This window comes from Dermacentor silvarum, chromosome 1, assembly GCF_013339745.2.
Source record: "Dermacentor silvarum isolate Dsil-2018 chromosome 1, BIME_Dsil_1.4, whole genome shotgun sequence".
In the NCBI taxonomy this organism is placed as follows: Eukaryota; Metazoa; Arthropoda; class Arachnida; order Ixodida; family Ixodidae; genus Dermacentor; species Dermacentor silvarum.
Window position 1 is genome coordinate 140,594,615 of NC_051154.1, and position 5,865 is coordinate 140,600,479.

The 5,865-nt window shown below is 46.3% G+C and overlaps 1 non-coding gene across 1 annotated transcript; it reads left to right on the top strand.

Annotated features, from left to right (window-relative positions):
• Nucleotides 1-3,087: 3,087 nt before the first annotated feature.
• On the top strand, nucleotides 3,088-3,269 carry LOC119437931 (U2 spliceosomal RNA). The gene has a single exon (XR_005189587.1). It is a non-coding gene; the product is annotated as a U2 spliceosomal RNA (small nuclear RNA).
• The last annotated feature ends 2,596 nt before the right edge of the window (nucleotides 3,270-5,865 follow it).

Below are 5,865 nucleotides of genomic sequence, written 5' to 3' on the forward strand. Positions count from 1 at the left end.
GGTTCTTTAGCCTGCACCTAAATCTAAGTACTCGGGTGTTTTCGCATTTCGCCCTCATCGAAGTGCTGCCGCCGTGGCCCCTTTGATTAATTATAACGATTGGCCTGCGCCTGTTCTCAAAAGTATCTATAGCGTACAGGCTCCTTTTTGAATACAGTTCTGTACTCACAAGGAGGTTCATACGCCTAGAGTGGTTCGTAAGAACAAATGCTGTCCTCGATAGTGATAACGAACATATCATTAGCGAAAGCAGCTGGCCAATGACAAACACACCCTACAAGCAAGAACTTCGTGAATTGTCCCTGGAGCTGTTATTGCTTGATGGTAAAAGAATAGGCTTGTATTATGAAAACAGGCATCCGCTCAAGTATTCGCGCTCAATTTTCTCAGTTACTTGGATCTACCCTTGTTCTTATAATTGCTTCGTTGACACGCACCACTGACCACGTACTGGTCCGGCCGTTGAAAGATATAAAAAGAAATATTCGTTCCTACTACCTGCGCTTTATCGCCTGCACTGTGTAACGAGTCGCAAGGCCCGACGGCTGGTGCCACGGGCATCGGCAGGGTTTCCGTCGGATGAGCTGCTACTCGTAATATTCATTCATTCGTAAATCGCAATGTTCATTCATTACAGGTCAAGTTTCTCGGTGCATGGAATTTCATACCTGAGTTGCCACGGGGGCTCAGCAGCTGTGAAAGTCTTGCTGCTGAGAACTAGGTCGCAGATCCAATTACCGGCCGTGGTAGGCACGTTTATTCCGATGGATCGGAATGCAAGAACGTTCGTGTGAAAGGGGTGGGGGGAATATTGGTGCATGGCATATAAACACAAATGCAGGTGATTAAAATTTATCAGCAGGCTTCCACTAAGGCGTTCCTCACAGCCCAGGTGCAGCTTTCGGACATTGAAACGGATCAGAATTTTATACTTCATGAAATTTCTGAATGGTGACTGCATCCGTCACGGTGTCACACACCCCGTGAACGAGACGCCAACGCCGGGCCAAATTCCAAAGCCGACTTATCAGCTTCCAAAAACAACCCCACGAAAGCAAGGACAATTTATAAGGGGCCCTCTGGTGCGCCAGCGAACGCCGGTTGTGGTCCAAAAACCGAGTCAGAGCCCGGAGTTGTCAAAACACAACAAAATATATTCTTCAAACAAGTCAGTTACAAACACACGTGCACACTTCGGCTAGAGATATCACAATACAATTCAGATGGGTATTATCAAAACACTGGAAAATAATTAACGACAAGCACTAAGAGTCCAACACGTACATTACAGGGGCCAGATTCACAAAGCTTTTCTTTCGTAAGTGCTCTATGCCATTCGCCGGCCGCCTTAGATAATAATGTCTTGCATCCGGATTGGCTGAAATTCTTTCTTACGAACAATTTTAGCGTAAGAAGTCTTTGTGAATTCGGGCCCACACGGGTAGGAACACAAAGTGTCCAATCGTATTCAGTCGTGTTGGTCTTGAGCCAGATGATCTCGGCGTAGCTCGGGGCAAATCTTGAAGACGGAACTTCTTCCGGAAATGCAGACGCTCGATGAACTCGTCGACTAGCTTGCCGAGGAATCCCCTTCTTCCGCCGACGGTCGGTCGTCACGTCACATCTCTTCACCGGCGCGGTCTGATTCCTCTGTCGAAGCTGCCGCGGAGCCGGCTTGCTTCTTTCGCTGGCTTGCGTGACACACGGCGCGCGCTTAGATTATGCGCTCTTTTGTGACACAAGGAAACCATCGATGACAGTGCTTCGTGGAATCGACCTCGAGGTACTAATACACAGCGACCTGTGCTTGAGCACTCTTCGCTCCAGAACTGAAAGCAAATTTTCTTGCTTGTCATCATGTGGGTCTTTCCTATGTATTGACAAGAACGAACTGTGTAGGGGCGTTCTCGCACAAGTTGCACTGAGCGCACTAGAGCCTCCCTCGTTGTCGCATCTTCAGAGATGTTAATTCCCAAACTTTGCGAAGAAATATATTGGCGGTTCAGTTACTTTTGTGCTTCAATGCATAAAACGGCGTTTTGTTAAAAAAGTAAGAGGAACGACAAGGCAGAAGGCATTCAGTAATCATCAGGATTAATTGGCTAGAATTTTTTCTTAAGAACAATTCTATCGTAAGTTCTTATTATGAATACGGGCAGAGATTTCTTCCCTTTGTGAAGCGTATAGGAATACAAAAAAAAAGAAACGGTCGAGAACTGTGGAGTACTGCGAATTATTCCTGGTTCTTGTTGTTCTGCGAAAAAAAAAAGAAAAAGAGAACCATGAGGCCGCAACATTCATATGGGGACGGATTACCAGCGAAGCTGTTTAGGCTGCATAGATAGGCTGCATACATTATGAAACCATTTTTTTTTTTCATACGGCACCTCACTATACGCCGACACAAGCGCCGCCGCGGTCACCGCACCTCCCATGCATCTGCCGCAACCGCTTGCCGCGCGACTGACTGCTCGCGGCACTTTGCGTGTATTCGCGGGCATCTTTCACGCTCGGAAAAACACTTTTATGTAGCACGTATTGAGCAATTCAGAAAGCTGTATCGGGAGTTTCTCATGTTGCTCTACAATTTTCTCATTTACACTTTTAATTTAATTATAACAATTGAGAAGTTGATTAATTAATTCAGACTAATTATGAAATTACGCGGAATGCAAACATTACCTTCGTTCTGTTCAGTTACGTAGCATTTGCATATTTTGAAAGTTTGGCCCAAGTTAAGTGAAACACCTTGTATATATATATATATATATATATATATATATATATATATATATATATATATATATATATAGTAGTAACTGGATTTTTCAATGGGCCAAGCGTATTTAGGAAAATCAGAAGCACAACTTCGCGGTTATCTTAGGTTTATTATTTACCCAACAGTTTCGGTCGGTGGACCGACCTTTTTGTGCTTCTGATTTTCTTCTTTCTGCTTCTTTCTGGGGTTTTACGTGCCAAAACCAGTTCTGATTATGAGGCACGCCGTAGTGGAGGGCTCCGGATTAATTTTGACCACCTGGGGTTCTTTAGCGTGCACTACAACACAATTTTCCTATATATATATATATATATATATATATATATATATATATATATAGTGTTTCTCTCAAAACGCTGAATTTATGTGGTTCTATTTGGACCCAAGATATTAAACTGTTTTTGGAAGTTGGCGGAGTGCTTGAAGCCTGTTTCAACTAGGCTGCAGGTCGGCCCGGTATTTCACTATCTCCAGGATCGGCCCACGCATTCCTGTCCACGCGTCGTGGTACGAACGTAAGACAGCCTGGGTACCCCCCTGGGAACGCATGGGGTGGGGGGGGGGATGCATACGGAGGCTAGAGGTAAACAGCTTAGCTGTAAAAATAATTACAGTGAATCAGTTTCTGTAAAAAAAAAGTCGCCTACATCTTGGTGCTCTCATGGTCGTTTCATTAACATGGTATAAACGAAAATTGGCATAGTATGACAAGGGTTTAGGACGAACATAAATGATAGGTCATGACATGCGTGTCATGTAGATCACGAAAGAGCCGCCTACGTCTTGTTGCTCTCATGGTCGTTTCGTTAACTTTCGTTACCACTGCTTCGCATAACATCGATTCCCACAGAGTGTGGGATCTGCCGGTTTTTTTTATTTTTTTTTTGTTCTTTGTTGTTATATTTTAATTGTATTGTTTAAGGTATATGACTTCTCCGTGCCTATTGTGCTTGGTATTTTTTTTTTCTCGTGCAAAGTGATATTGTAATCAGCTTTGAAAAGGTCTGCACTTTGTTCTTTCAATAAGACTTGTAGATTAAGAACTTGCTTCACATTGTTCTGCACAGAAAGAAAGAATAAACTTCGTGCAATCAAATGAGAACTCTAAACGCTGTCCCTTAAGTTCTTGCAATTTTAAAACGTGGTGACAGAATGCCATGGCTGTTTAAATATAGTAGTGAATTTATAATCCCGAAAAACTGAGCACACATTTCGGCCTTCTATACAGCGCTCGTTCGTGCCTGCTTGTCTCCACTTTCGTTGTAGTATTGTTTGCGCAACAATATCAGCTCTACGTGCACCAACAAGGACGAACTCCCTTGTAAGGTGTGTTTTAATATGCTGGCTTAAAAGGTTACTTAGTGTACTTCTGCGAACTAGCAGCTTTTCCGTCACCATTTCTTGAAAAAAAAAAAAAAAGCGTTAATCCTTCATTACATAAAACAATGTGGTAAAAAGAGTGCTCGCCCCTTTAACCTCTTACCACCCCCCCCCCCCCCCGCAAGTTCTGGTAACACCCCCCCCCCCCCTCCTAAAAAAAAATCGAAATTATGGATAAACCCCTGAAGCCGCTTAGCGGTTGTGAGACTATGCGCAAAACCGAAATCTTAGCGTGGTGAAATAGCGTGGAAATTCTTTAGCTGTGGTGTAATTTAGCATTCGCCTTCTTTCATTCGTCCTTCCTGGCTTCTTCCTTGGATTAACGCTGTAAGAACATTGGCTTGCTGCGTTCCTGCGTTTAGGCTGCTTGTGATACCGCGCGACTCGATTCCTTCACAAGCTCCGCGCCCGCTACTTCATGCCTCATGTGTGTCGAAAGCTTTCAACATCCTGTATAGAGATGCTTGAACAGCAGCAGAAAAACAAGAGAAAATACACAGGACATAACGGAAAACGCAGGACAAAGAACTGGCTATCATGAATGACAAAGCCCGTGTTATAAAAATAGATATTATCTCGGAGTTTATCGATTTGTTCCTGTTCCAGAAACAGGAGGAAGAGCAAACGACTGTTAAGGCGCCGCGACAGTGTTACAGGGTTCCTGCATGCTTGCTTGTCGGTGTTCAGACCACGTTATAGCCCAAGCGACCCAGAGACAATGGACAAGCACTTGTCCTGCGTACACCTCTCATTTACGTTGTTGTGTTTCTCTCTCTCTCTCTCTCTGATGCTTGAAATATAATGCAGACCTCTATAGAGCGCTCCTTGCGGCGCGCATGTTATTTATGCTAGCTTGATTAACGCGCCGTTTCGTGCGACCGCGCTCGCAGTCAGTTCACTCACCTTTCACGCCCGCGTTGTTCGCGGGTTATTTGCATCGGCACTTCCCCTTCGCCCCCTCCACTTTCCGCCTCTTCCTGCCCTTTTCTTTCTCTCCGTCGTCCGCACCTTTCCCCGCGTTCTGTGCGGCTATTGTTTAGGCCGGCTCAGGTTTGCCTTGTTCAATCGCGCGGAAACAGATTCTAGCGCTGTTTGTCTCTGCGCCACGCTATAGCGCGGTCCACTTGGCGCCACGGCCGGGAGCGGCACTGCGGAGCGTGTGTCTATATTAAAGGGAACCGCTCGGCTCTTACCGCTGCGAGCGCACGCAGTTTTGTTCCTCGTTGGCGACGCCACTTCCCTTCTCCCTACATCTGCCGCCCTCGCAGTTCACCATCTAGTTTAGATTGGGCCGCTCTGAAAACAGCGGCCCAGGCAGTCTCGTCCGCCGCACGACTTTGTCTCCGGCGACCGTGAATCGTTCGTGCGCTTGCTGCGTGCTCGGCGTGGCGCCGTCCGTTTCCTCGAGCGGATGATACGCGCGCGGCGCTGCCGGCCGACCCCCCAGGAAACGCGCGAAAAGCCCGAGACTCGGTCGTGCGCGCGCGCGGCGTTCCTAGTTCCTGCCTTGTGTTTGTTGACAGTCGTCGCGGCCATCGGAAGGCTGCGCGCTGAGTGGTGCGCGAGCGTGCCCTTGGCTGGACGCTGCGAGATCCCGAGCGGGAACAGCGAAGAATAATCGGCTACTTGTCTAGCTGAATAAACTTCCCGTTGCACTATCGCCTGTATCTGCTACATATGTTTAATATTATTTGAGGGAAACATAC